Source organism: Phyllobates terribilis, unplaced genomic scaffold (assembly GCF_046119375.1).
Source record: "Phyllobates terribilis strain yellow unplaced genomic scaffold, ASM4611937v1 Scaffold_9__5_contigs__length_417890890, whole genome shotgun sequence".
NCBI lineage: Eukaryota > Metazoa > Chordata > Amphibia > Anura > Dendrobatidae > Phyllobates > Phyllobates terribilis.
This window is the reverse complement of record NW_027362769.1, coordinates 373,724,537-373,736,862: the sequence shown is the minus strand read 5'-3', so window position 1 is coordinate 373,736,862 and position 12,326 is coordinate 373,724,537. Positions and strand designations below refer to the sequence as shown.

The 12,326-nt window shown below is 52.1% G+C and overlaps 1 protein-coding gene across 7 annotated transcripts in view; it reads left to right on the top strand.

The window, feature by feature from the left end:
* Window positions 1-124: 124 nt before the first annotated feature.
* TRAF7 (TNF receptor associated factor 7) overlaps window positions 125-12,326 on the top strand; it is a 31,761-nt gene continuing 19,559 nt past the window's right edge. For 2 of the 7 annotated variants that reach the window (XM_073648374.1, XM_073648371.1), the window contains exon 1: window positions 125-242. The gene's annotated coding sequence lies outside the window, so the exon portion shown is untranslated. Of the gene's footprint in view, window positions 243-8,202; window positions 8,323-12,326 lie in introns of those variants that run through there. The other 5 variants (XM_073648375.1, XM_073648372.1, XM_073648373.1 and 2 more) reach the window with 5 other exon arrangements.

The following is a 12,326-nucleotide window of genomic DNA, read 5'->3' as shown; positions in this document are numbered from 1 at the left end:
TTAGCCCCGCCTTCTTCAGATCAACTGGCAAAAATACGAGCACCTGATTGGTTATTCTTTTGGAGTCGCAAGCTTTGTCGGGATTTGTAGTTTACCCTGTGAGAACGCTGGTCAGGAGTGATTCCTAGCGGACTACAACTCCCAGAATGCTGATGGTGGAATGGGAATTCCCGGAATGTGTCTGTGTGAGGGGAGGGGCTGTCGTGCTGTTAGTGAAAGCCGGAAAACATGTCTGCGGATTGGTGAGTTAGTAATGGAGGAGACGGTGAGGGGGGATGTGAGGAGCTGCGAGGCCGAGGTGGGCACCCCGGTATTTGTGATGCAGAGAAGGCGATGTCGTGACTGAGTATGGCAGAGGTGCCGTGTGCACGGACTCCAACACTGCGCTGCGAATGTCGCGATTATTGTAATGTTGTGTAGAGGAGACTGCATGAGGTGCAATGTGTGACAGGAGGAGGAAGAGAGGAAAGCCACAATCACTGACAGGATGAGGAAATAGGAAGGCCACAGTCCCTGACAGGAGGAGGAAGATGAAGAACAGGAGCAGGGAGAGAGGAAGGGGAAGGCCACAAGCACTGACAGGAGGAGTGAGAGAGGAAAAACATGAGAGGAAGGCCACAGTCCCTGACAGGAGGAGGAAGATGAAGAACAGGAGCAGGGAGAGAGGAAGGGGAAGGCCACAAGCACTGACAGGAGGAGTGAGAGAGGAAAAACATGAGAGGGGAAGGCCACAGTCCCTGACAGGCGGAGGAAGATGAAGAACAGGAGCAGGGAGAGAGGAAGGGGAAGGCCACAAGCACTGACAGGAGGAGGAAGATGAAGAACAGGAGCAGGGAGAGAGGAAGGGGAAGGCCACAAGCACTGGCAGGAGGAGTGAGAGAGGAAAAACATGAGAGGAAGGCCAAAGTCACTGACAGGCGGAGGGAGAGAGAAAGAGGAAGGCCACAGTCACTGACAGGAGGAGGAAGATGAAGAACAGGAGCAGGGAGAGAGGAAGGGGAAGGCCACAAGCACTGACAGGAGGAGTGAGAGAGGAAAAACATGAGAGGAAGGCCACAGTCCCTGACAGGAGGAGGAAGATGAAGAACAGGAGCAGGGAGAGAGGAAGGGGAAGGCCACAAGCACTGACAGGAGGAGTGAGAGAGGAAAAACATGAGAGGGGAAGGCCACAGTCCCTGACAGGCGGAGGAAGATGAAGAACAGGAGCAGGGAGAGAGGAAGGGGAAGGCCACAAGCACTGACAGGAGGAGGAAGATGAAGAACAGGAGCAGGGAGAGAGGAAGGGGAAGGCCACAAGCACTGGCAGGAGGAGTGAGAGAGGAAAAACATGAGAGGAAGGCCAAAGTCACTGACAGGCGGAGGGAGAGAGAAAGAGGAAGGCCACAGTCACTGACAGGAGGAGGAAGATGAAGAACAGGAGCAGGGAGAGAGGAAGGGGAAGGCCACAAGCACTGACAGGAGGAGTGAGAGAGGAAAAACATGAGAGGAAGGCCAAAGTCACTGACAGGCGGAGGGAGAGAGAAAGAGGAAGGCCACAGTCACTGACAGGAGGAGGAAGATGAAGAACAGGAGCAGGGAGAGAGGAAGGGGAAGGCCACAAGCACTGACAGGAGGAGTGAGAGAGGAAAAACATGAGAGGGGAAGGCCACAGTCACTGACAGGCGGAGGGAGAGAGGAAGGCCACAGTCACTGACAGGAGGAGGGGAAGAGGAAGGCCACAGTCACTGACAGGAGGAGGGAGAGAGGAAAGCCACAATCACTGACAGGAGGAGGAAGATGAAGAACAGGAGCAGGGAGAGAGGAAGGGGAAGGCCACAAGCACTGACAGGAGGAGTGAGAGAGGAAAAACATGAGAGGAAGGCCAAAGTCACTGACAGGCGGAGGGAGAGAGAAAGAGGAAGGCCACAGTCACTGACAGGAGGAGGAAGATGAAGAACAGGAGCAGGGAGAGAGGAAGGGGAAGGCCACAAGCACTGACAGGAGGAGTGAGAGAGGAAAAACATGAGAGGGGAAGGCCACAGTCACTGACAGGCGGAGGGAGAGAGGAAGGCCACAGTCACTGACAGGAGGAGGGGAAGAGGAAGGCCACAGTCACTGACAGGAGGAGGGAGAGAGGAAAGCCACAATCACTGACAGGAGGAGGAAGATGAAGAACAGGAGCAGGGAGAGAGGAAGGGGAAGGCCACAAGCACTGACAGGAGGAGTGAGAGAGGAAAAACATGAGAGGAAGGCCAAAGTCACTGACAGGCGGAGGGAGAGAGAAAGAGGAAGGCCACAGTCACTGACAGGAGGAGGAAGATGAAGAACAGGAGCAGGGAGAGAGGAAGGGGAAGGCCACAAGCACTGACAGGAGGAGTGAGAGAGGAAAAACATGAGAGGGGAAGGCCACAGTCACTGACAGGCGGAGGGAGATGAAGAACAGGAGCAGGGAGAGAGGAAGGGGAAGGCCACAAGCACTGACAGGAGGAGTGAGAGAGGAAAAACATGAGAGGGGAAGGCCACAGTCACTGACAGGAGGAGGAAGATGAAGAACAGGAGCAGGGAGAGAGGAAGGGGAAGGCCACAAGCACTGACAGGAGGAGTGAGAGAGGAAAAACATGAGAGGAAGGCCAAAGTCACTGACAGGCGGAGGGAGAGAGAAAGAGGAAGGCCACAGTCACTGACAGGAGGAGGAAGATGAAGAACAGGAGCAGGGAGAGAGGAAGGGGAAGGCCACAAGCACTGACAGGAGGAGTGAGAGAGGAAAAACATGAGAGGAAGGCCAAAGTCACTGACAGGCGGAGGGAGAGAGAAAGAGGAAGGCCACAGTCACTGACAGGAGGAGGAAGATGAAGAACAGGAGCAATGAGAGTGGAAGGGGAAGGCCACAAGCACTGACAGGAGGAGTGAGAGAGGAAAAACATGAGAGGGGAAGGCCACAGTCACTGACAGGCGGAGGGAGAGAGGAAGGCCACAGTCACTGACAGGAGGAGGGGAAGAGGAAGGCCACAGTCACTGACAGGAGGAGGGAGAGAGGAAAGCCACAATCACTGACAGGAGGAGGAAGATGAAGAACAGGAGCAGGGAGAGAGGAAGGGGAAGGCCACAAGCACTGACAGGAGGAGTGAGAGAGGAAAAACATGAGAGGAAGGCCAAAGTCACTGACAGGCGGAGGGAGAGAGAAAGAGGAAGGCCACAGTCACTGACAGGAGGAGGAAGATGAAGAACAGGAGCAGGGAGAGAGGAAGGGGAAGGCCACAAGCACTGACAGGAGGAGTGAGAGAGGAAAAACATGAGAGGGGAAGGCCACAGTCACTGACAGGCGGAGGGAGAGAGGAAGGCCACAGTCACTGACAGGAGGAGGGGAAGAGGAAGGCCACAGTCACTGACAGGAGGAGGGAGAGAGGAAAGCCACAATCACTGACAGGAGGAGGAAGATGAAGAACAGGAGCAGGGAGAGAGGAAGGGGAAGGCCACAAGCACTGACAGGAGGAGTGAGAGAGGAAAAACATGAGAGGAAGGCCAAAGTCACTGACAGGCGGAGGGAGAGAGAAAGAGGAAGGCCACAGTCACTGACAGGAGGAGGAAGATGAAGAACAGGAGCAGGGAGAGAGGAAGGGGAAGGCCACAAGCACTGACAGGAGGAGTGAGAGAGGAAAAACATGAGAGGGGAAGGCCACAGTCACTGACAGGCGGAGGGAGAGAGGAAGGCCACAGTCACTGACAGGCGGAGGGAGAGAGGAAGGCCACAGTCACTGACAGGCGGAGGGAGAGAGGAAGGCCACAGTCACTGACAGGAGGAGGGGAAGAGGAAGGCCACAGTCACTGACAGGAGGAGGGAGAGAGGAAAGCCACAATCACTGACAGGATGAGGAAATGGTAAGGCCACAGTCCCTGACAGGAGGAGGAAGAGAGGAAAGCTACAATCACTGACAGGATGAGGAAATAGGAAGGCCACAGTCCCTGACAGGAGGAGGAAGAGAGGAAAGCCACAATCACTGACAGGATGAGGAAATAGGAAGGCCACAGTCCCTGACAGGAGGAGGAAGATGAAGAACAGGAGCAGGGAGAGAGGAAGGGGAAGGCCACAAGCACTGACAGGAGGAGTGAGAGAGGAAAAACATGAGAGGAAGGCCAAAGTCACTGACAGGCGGAGGGAGAGAGAAAGAGGAAGGCCACAGTCACTGACAGGCGGAGGGAGAGAGGAAGGCCACAGTCACTGACAGGAGGAGGGAGAGAGAAAGAGGAAGGCCACAGTCACTGACAGGAGGAGGGAGAGAGAGAAAGAGGAAGGCCACAGTCACTGACAGGAGGAGGGAGAGAGAGAAAGAGGAAGGCCACAGTCACTGACAGGAGGAGGGAGAGAGAAAGAGGAAGGCCACAGTCACTGACAGGAGGAGGGAGAGAGAGAAAGAGGAAGGCCACAGTCACTGACAGGAGGAGGGAGAGAGAAAGAGGAAGGCCACAGTCACTGACAGGAGGAGGGAGAGAGGAAGAGGAAGGCCACAGTCACTGACAGGAGGAGGGAGAGAGAGAAAGAGGAAGGCCACAGTCACTGACAGGAGGAGGGAGAGAGAAAGAGGAAGGCCACAGTCACTGACAGGAGGAGGGAGAGAGGAAGAGGAAGGCCACAGTCACTGACAGGAGGAGGGAGAGAGAAAGAGGAAGGCCTCAGTCACTGACAGGAGGAGGGAGAGAGAGAAAGAGGAAGGCCACAGTCACTGACAGGAGGAGGGAGAGAGGAAGAGGAAGGCCACAGTCACTGACAGGAGGAGGGAGAGAGGAAGAGGAAGGCCACAGTCACTGACAGGAGGAGGGAGAGAGAAAGATGAAGGCCACAGTCACTGACAGGAGGAGGGAGAGAGAAAGAGGAAGGCCACAGTCACTGACAGGAGGAGGGAGAGAGAAAGAGGAAGGCCACAGTCACTGACAGGAGGAGGGAGAGAGAAAGAGGAAGGCCACAGTCACTGACAGGAGGAGGGAGAGAGAAAGATGAAGGCCACAGTCACTGACAGGAGGAGGGAGAGAGAAAGAGGAAGGCCACAGTCACTGACAGGAGGAGGGAGAGAGAAAGAGGAAGGCCACAGTCACTGACAGGAGGAGGGAGAGAGAAAGAGGAAGGCCACAGTCACTGACAGGAGGAGGGAGAGAGAAAGAGGAAGGCCACAGTCACTGACAGGAGGAGGGAGACGGAAAGAAAGAGGAAGGCCCCAGTCACTGACAGGAGGAGGGAGAGAGGAAGAGGAAGGCCACAGTCACTGACAGGAGGAGGGAGAGAGGAAGAGGAAGGCCACAGTCACTGACAGGAGGAGGGAGAGAGAAAGAGGAAGGCTACAGTCACTGACAGGAGGAGGGAGAGAGAAAGAGGAAGGCTACAGTCACTGACAGGAGGAGGGAGAGAGAAAGAGGAAGGCCACAGTCACTGACAGGAGGAGGGAGAGAGGAAGAGGAAGGCCACAGTCACTCACTGACGGGAGAAGAGGGAGAGAGGAAGAGGAAGAACAAGAGGAAGGCCAGGAGGAGAGGGCGGCCACAGTCACTGACAGGAGGAGTGATGCTATTGGCTGTAGAGCCTTAGGCCCCCTTCACACGTCCGTATAATACCGGTACCATCCATCTGTCATCAGTTTTTTTCCGGTATGGCTTAAGAAAAATCAGTTACAAAGCTTCTCCTGCACTGGGCAATGTTGCACGCGGATTGCACGCTGCTGCCATAGTGTTGCTGTTCATGTTTCTCTTAGACCCATAGACTTGTATTGGCCCTTGTTACTGGCAGCGCGGATGACATCCGGACATGTGCGGCCCCCCAGGTTATCATTGCTACGTCCTGCATGTGTGAAAAAAAACGATAGAAAAATGTACTGGAAACCATGAGGAGGGACAGAGGGGTAAATGCATCAATACTGGAGCAGAAGTAAAATGAAGACGTTACTCCTGGTAACCAATCAGGTCTCGGCTCTGTTCTCGATGGAGCCTAACATATGATAGGTGGAGTCTGGTTGCTATGGTAACTGCCCTCACTGTCATTCCGGTACAGGCGATTGGCGCTCGGACGGATCACTTTGTCCTGACAGTTTGTGCCGTTATATTAGTTGTTGGCCGGAGACGGCGGTGCGGGTATAATGCCGGGTACACAGCGGCCTCAGAGGTGGCGGGTCACCTGGCGCTGGGATCTGTCGTGGTGTCGGTGCTCCTCCTGCAGGAGATCTAAGAGCTCGTGGGATCTGTCCGGACCGGTGTCATGTAGGCAATGAGATCAGCGGCGCCGCAGACACTGATCATCTGTCGGAGCGGCCGCCTGTCACTGCAGGATTGTAAAATTGTTTCTTCTGTATAATCCACTGATTGACTTGTGTGTTGTGCTTCAGAACCTCCTGATACACACCTCAGCTGCTGCAGAACCTCCTTATACACACCTCAGCTGCTGCAGAACCTCCTGATACACACCTCAGCTGCTGCAGAACCTTCTGGTACACACCTCAGCTGCTGCAGAACCTCCTGATACACACCTCAGCTGCTGCAGAACCTCCTGATACACACCTCAGCTGCTGCAGAACCTCCTGATACACACCTCAGCTGCTGCAGAACCTCCTGATACACACCTCAGCTGCTGCAGAACCTCCTGATACACACCTCAACTGCTGCAGAACCTCCTGATACACACCTCAGCTGCTGCAGAACCTCCTGATACACACCTCAGCTGCTGCAGAACCTCCTGATACACACCTCAGCTGCTGCAGAACCTCCTGATACACACCTCAGCTGCTGCAGAACCTCCTGATACACACCTCAGCTGCTGCAGAACCTCCTGATACACACTTCAGCTGCTGCAGAACCTTCTGATACACACCTCAGCTGCTGCAGAATCTCCTGATACACACCTCAGCTGCTGCAGAACCTCCTGATACACACCTCAACTGCTGCAGAACCTCCTGATACACACCTCAGCTGCTGCAGAACCTCCTGATACACACCTCAGCTGCTGCAGAACCTCCTTATACACACCTCAGCTGCTGCAGAACCTCCTGATACACACCTCAGCTGCTGCAGAACCTTCTGGTACACACCTCAGCTGCTGCAGAACCTCCTGATACACACCTCAGCTGCTGCAGAACCTCCTGATACACACCTCAGCTGCTGCAGAACCTCCTGATACACACCTCAGCTGCTGCAGAACCTCCTGATACACACCTCAACTGCTGCAGAACCTCCTGATACACACCTCAGCTGCTGCAGAACCTCCTGATACACACCTCAGCTGCTGCAGAACCTCCTGATACACACCTCAGCTGCTGCAGAACCTCCTGATACACACCTCAGCTGCTGCAGAACCTCCTGATACACACCTCAGCTGCTGCAGAACCTCCTGATACACACTTCAGCTGCTGCAGAACCTTCTGATACACACCTCAGCTGCTGCAGAATCTCCTGATACACACCTCAGCTGCTGCAGAACCTCCTGATACACACCTCAACTGCTGCAGAACCTCCTGATACACACCTCAGCTGCTGCAGAACCTCCTGATACACACCTCAGCTGCTGCAGAACCTCCTGATACACACCTCAGCTGCTGCAGAACCTCCTGATACACACCTCAGCTGCTGCAGAACCTCCTGATACACACCTCAGCTGCTGCAGAACCTCCTGATACACACCTCAGCTGCTGCAGAACCTCCTGATACACACCTCAGCTGCTGCAGAACATCCTGATACACACCTCAGCTGCTGCAGAACCTCCTGATACACACCTCAGCTGCTGCAGAACCTCCTGATACACACCTCAGCTGCTGCAGAACCTCCTGATACACACCTCAGCTGCTGCAGAACCTCCTGATACACACCTCAGCTGCTGCAGAACCTCCTGATACACACCTCAGCTGCTGCAGAACCTCCTGATACACACCTCAGCTGCTGCAGAACCTCCTGATACACATCTCAGCTGCTGCAGAACCTCCTGATACACACCTCAGCTGCTGCAGAACCTCCTGATACACACCTCTGCTGCTGCAGAACCTCATGATGCAATAAGAGATAGCAGAAGCTGTATGAGCTGCTATACTGTGTTGTGTGTGACTGGTTACGGGGGCAGTGCCCTCCCTGTGTAGGTGCCCGCTGCTCGCTGTGCCCCGCGGCCTCCCGTCCCGCTCTCCGGTGCTCGGGGCAGTGTGTGGAGTGCGGCGGCTCCTGCCAGGGGTTTTCCACTCTTACTAATGTGCCGCCCACCTCTGCACATGCCTGTGTGTGTACATCACCGCGCGCTCTGCGCTCACAGACGCTGGGGAGAGGGAACTTCCTGCACAGGACGAGGTACGGAGCGGGGCAGACGGCTCTGCGGCCCTGGGGTGAGATGCCGGGATAGTAGCTGAGCTGCGGGGGGCACGGCCGGGGATCGGGGGGCTCTAACGGGCTACACAATTATTCCTAATTGTTCTGACGCCAGGAAAACCAGATGTGATCGTCTCGGTGCTGCACATTATGGCACTACAACTCTCATGCCCGGTACATATACATACGGTGGTCGTACATAGTAGATATACGTAGAGGGAGACATACTCGGAGCATATACATAAGGGGGGATGTACGCTGAGCATATACATAAGGGGGGATGTACGCTGAGCATATACATAAGGGGGGATGTACGCTGAGCATATACATAAGGGGGGGATGTACGCTGAGCATATACATAAGGGGGGATGTACGCTGAGCATATACATAAGGGGGGGATGTACGCTGAGCATATACATAAGGGGGGGATGTACGCTGAGCATATACATAAGGGGGGGATGTACGCTGAGCATATACATAAGGGGGGATGTACGCTGAGCATATACATAAGGGGGATGCACGCTGAGCATATACATAAGGGGGGATGTACGCTGAGCATATACATAAGGGGGGGATGTACGATGAGCATATACATAAGGGGGGATGTACGCTGAGCATATACATAAGGGGGGGATGTACGCTGAGTATATACATAAGGGGGAATGTACGCTGAGTATATACATAAGGGGGATGCACGCTGAGCATATACATAAGGGGGGATGTACGCTGAGCATATACATAAGGGGGGGATGTACGCTGAGCATATACATAAGGGGGGATGTACGCTGAGCATATACATAAGGGGGGGATGTACGCTGAGTATATACATAAGGGGGATGCACGCTGAGCATATACATACGGGGGAATGTACGCTGAGCATATACATAAGGGGGATGCACGCTGAGCATATACATAAGGGGGGATGTACGCTGAGCATATACATAAGGGGGGATGTACGCTGAGCATATACATAAGGGGGGATGTACGCTGAGTATATACATAAGGGGGATGTACGCTGAGTATATACATAAGGGGGGATGTACGCTGAGTATATACATAAGGGGGGATGTACGCTGAGCATATACATAAGGGGGGATGTACGCTGAGCATATACATATGGGGAACGTACGTGGTGCATATACATACGGGGGGGAAGTACGCGGTGCATATACATACGGGGGGGACGTACTCGGTGCACATACATATGGGGGAACGTATGCTTTGCACATACATACATAAATGGGGCGTACGCGGTGCATATACACACGGGGCAATGTAAGCGGTGCATATGCATAGGGGGGGCTGTACACGTTGCATATACATAGGGGGGGCTGTACATGGTGCATATACATACGGGGGACTGTACGCGGTGCATATATATAGGGGGGACATACGCGGTGCATATGCATACGGGGGGCTGTATGCGGTGCATATACATATGTAGTTTCGTCTATGCTTGGGTTGGTGGTCCTGTTCTGCACAGGTTGTGCATTATTTGGGCTAGGTCCGGTCTGCTCGTGTCCGTGTGTCATGGGGACAGTAGCAACTGTCGATCCTGCGGGTCACATTGACGCGCTTCATGTATTATTTTTACTTACAGGTTACTTATTTCCTAGTCATTAGTGGAATCCTGTTTTCGCGCTCGTTGTCACATTGCTCAGATTCCTCCTCACCAGGTGACATAGCGCTGACCCCTCGCACAATGATCGCTCGTCACAAACGCTGTCAACACCTCACGTCATTGATAATCCTGTGGCAGAGCTGTCACCGCCATACTGTGCCGCACAGGAATAAAGGGGGTGTCCAGAACCTCTTTCTCCACATCAGGCGGTGCGAGGTGACGTCCAGAAAACCTGCCAGGTGTGGTGCACCATATGGCGGGACACTGAGTCTTGGAGGCGTTGTTATATCTATGTGCAATAACACTCACTGCACATTCATTACACTCTGGGTGTAATATTACTTTAGGAAACCTCAGCAGGAGTTCCCTGTGAGCCCCTCAGCGAGTTGTATGGTATGTGAGAAACCCCTGTGTACTAAGGGTTGGGAAATCCACGGGTATGGTCTCCAGTCGTGTCATGGAAACAGCCTTTGTTGTTTGTTACTGTCGTCTCCACGTGAAATCTTTCCAAGAGTTTTTAATAGAAACAAGCGATAGGAATGTACAGTACAGACCAAAAGTTTGGACACACCTTCTCATTTAAAGATTTTTCTGTATTTTCATGACTTTGAAAATTGTACATTTACACTGAAGGCGTCAAAACTATGAATTAACACATGTGGAATTATATACTTAACAAAAAAGTGTGAAACAACTGAAAATATGTCTTATATTCTAGGTTCTTCAAAGTAGCCACCTTTTGCTTTGATGACTGCTTTGCACACTCTTGCCATTCTCTTGATGAGCTTCAAGAGGTAGTCACCGGAAATGGTTTTCACTTCACAGGTGTGCCCTGTCAGTTTTAATAAGTGGGATTTCTTGCCTTATAAATGGGGTTGGGACCATCAGTTGTGTTGTGCAGAAGTTAGGTGGATACACAGCTGATAGTCCTACTGAATAGACTGTTAGAATTTGTATTATGGCAAGAAAAAAGCAGCTAAGTAAAGAAAAACGAGTGGCCATCATTACTTGAAGGTCAGTCAGTCCGAAAAATTGGGCAAACTTTGAAAGTGTCCCCAAATGCAGTTGCAAAAACCATCAAGCGCTACAAAGTAACTGGCTCACATGAGGACCGCCCCAGGAAAGGAAGACCAAGAGTCACCTCTGCTTCTGAGGATAAGTTTATCCGAGTCACCAGCCTCAGAAATCGCAGGTTGACAGCAGCTCAGATGAGAGACCAGGTCAATGCCACACAGAGTTCTAGCAGCAGACACATCTCTACAACAACTGTTAAGAGAAGACTTTGTGCAGCAGGCCTTCATGGTAAAATAGCTGCTAGGAACCCACTGCTAAGGACAGACAACAAGCAGAAGAGACTTGTTTGGGCTAAAGAACACAAGGAATGGACATTAGACCTGTGGAAATCTGTGCTTTGGTCTGATGAGTCCAAATTTGAGATCTTTGGTTCCAACCACCGTGTCTTTGTGCGACGCAGAAAAGGTGAATGGATGGACTCTACATGCCTGGTTCCCACCGTGAAGCATGGAGGAGGAGGTGTGATGGTGTGGGGGTGCTTTGCTGGTGACACTGTTGGGGATTTATTCAAAATTGAAGGCATACTGAACCAGCATGGCTACCACAGCATCTTGCAGCGGCATGCTATTCCATCCGGTTTGCGTTTAGTTGGACCATCATTTATTTTTCAACAGGACAATGACCCCAGACACACCTCCAAGCTGTGTAAGGGCTATTTGACCAAGAAGGAGAGTGATGGGGTGCTACGCCAGATGACTTGGCCTCCACAGTCACCAGTCTGAACCCAATCGAGATGGTTTGGGGTGAGCTGGACCGCAGAGTGAAGGCAAAAGGGCCAACAAGTGCTAAGCATCTCTGGGAACTCCTTAAAAATTGTTGGAAGGCCATTTCCGGTGACTACCTCTTGAAACTCATCAAGAGAATGGCAAGAGTGTGCAAAGCAGTCATCAAAGCAAAAGGTAGCTACTTTGAAGAACCTAGAATATAAGACATATTTTCAGTTGTTTCACACTTTTTTGTTAAGTATATAATTCTACATGTGTTAATTCATAGTTTTGATGCCGTCAGTGTGAATGTACAATTTTCATAGTATGAAAATACAGAAAAATCTTTAAATGAGAAGGTGTGTCCAAACTTTTGGTCTGTACTGTATAGCCCGAGCGCATATCTCTATATACCGCCACTATACAGCCCTCCAGAAAGTCATACGTACACTGTAACCAGCCATATAACTACTATAATACTTCTCCCTATGTACAAGAATATAATATAATACTGCCCCTATGTACAAGAATATAACTACTATAATACTGTCTCCTATGTACAAGAATATAACTACTATAATACTGCTCCTATGTACAAGAATATAACTACTATAATACTGCC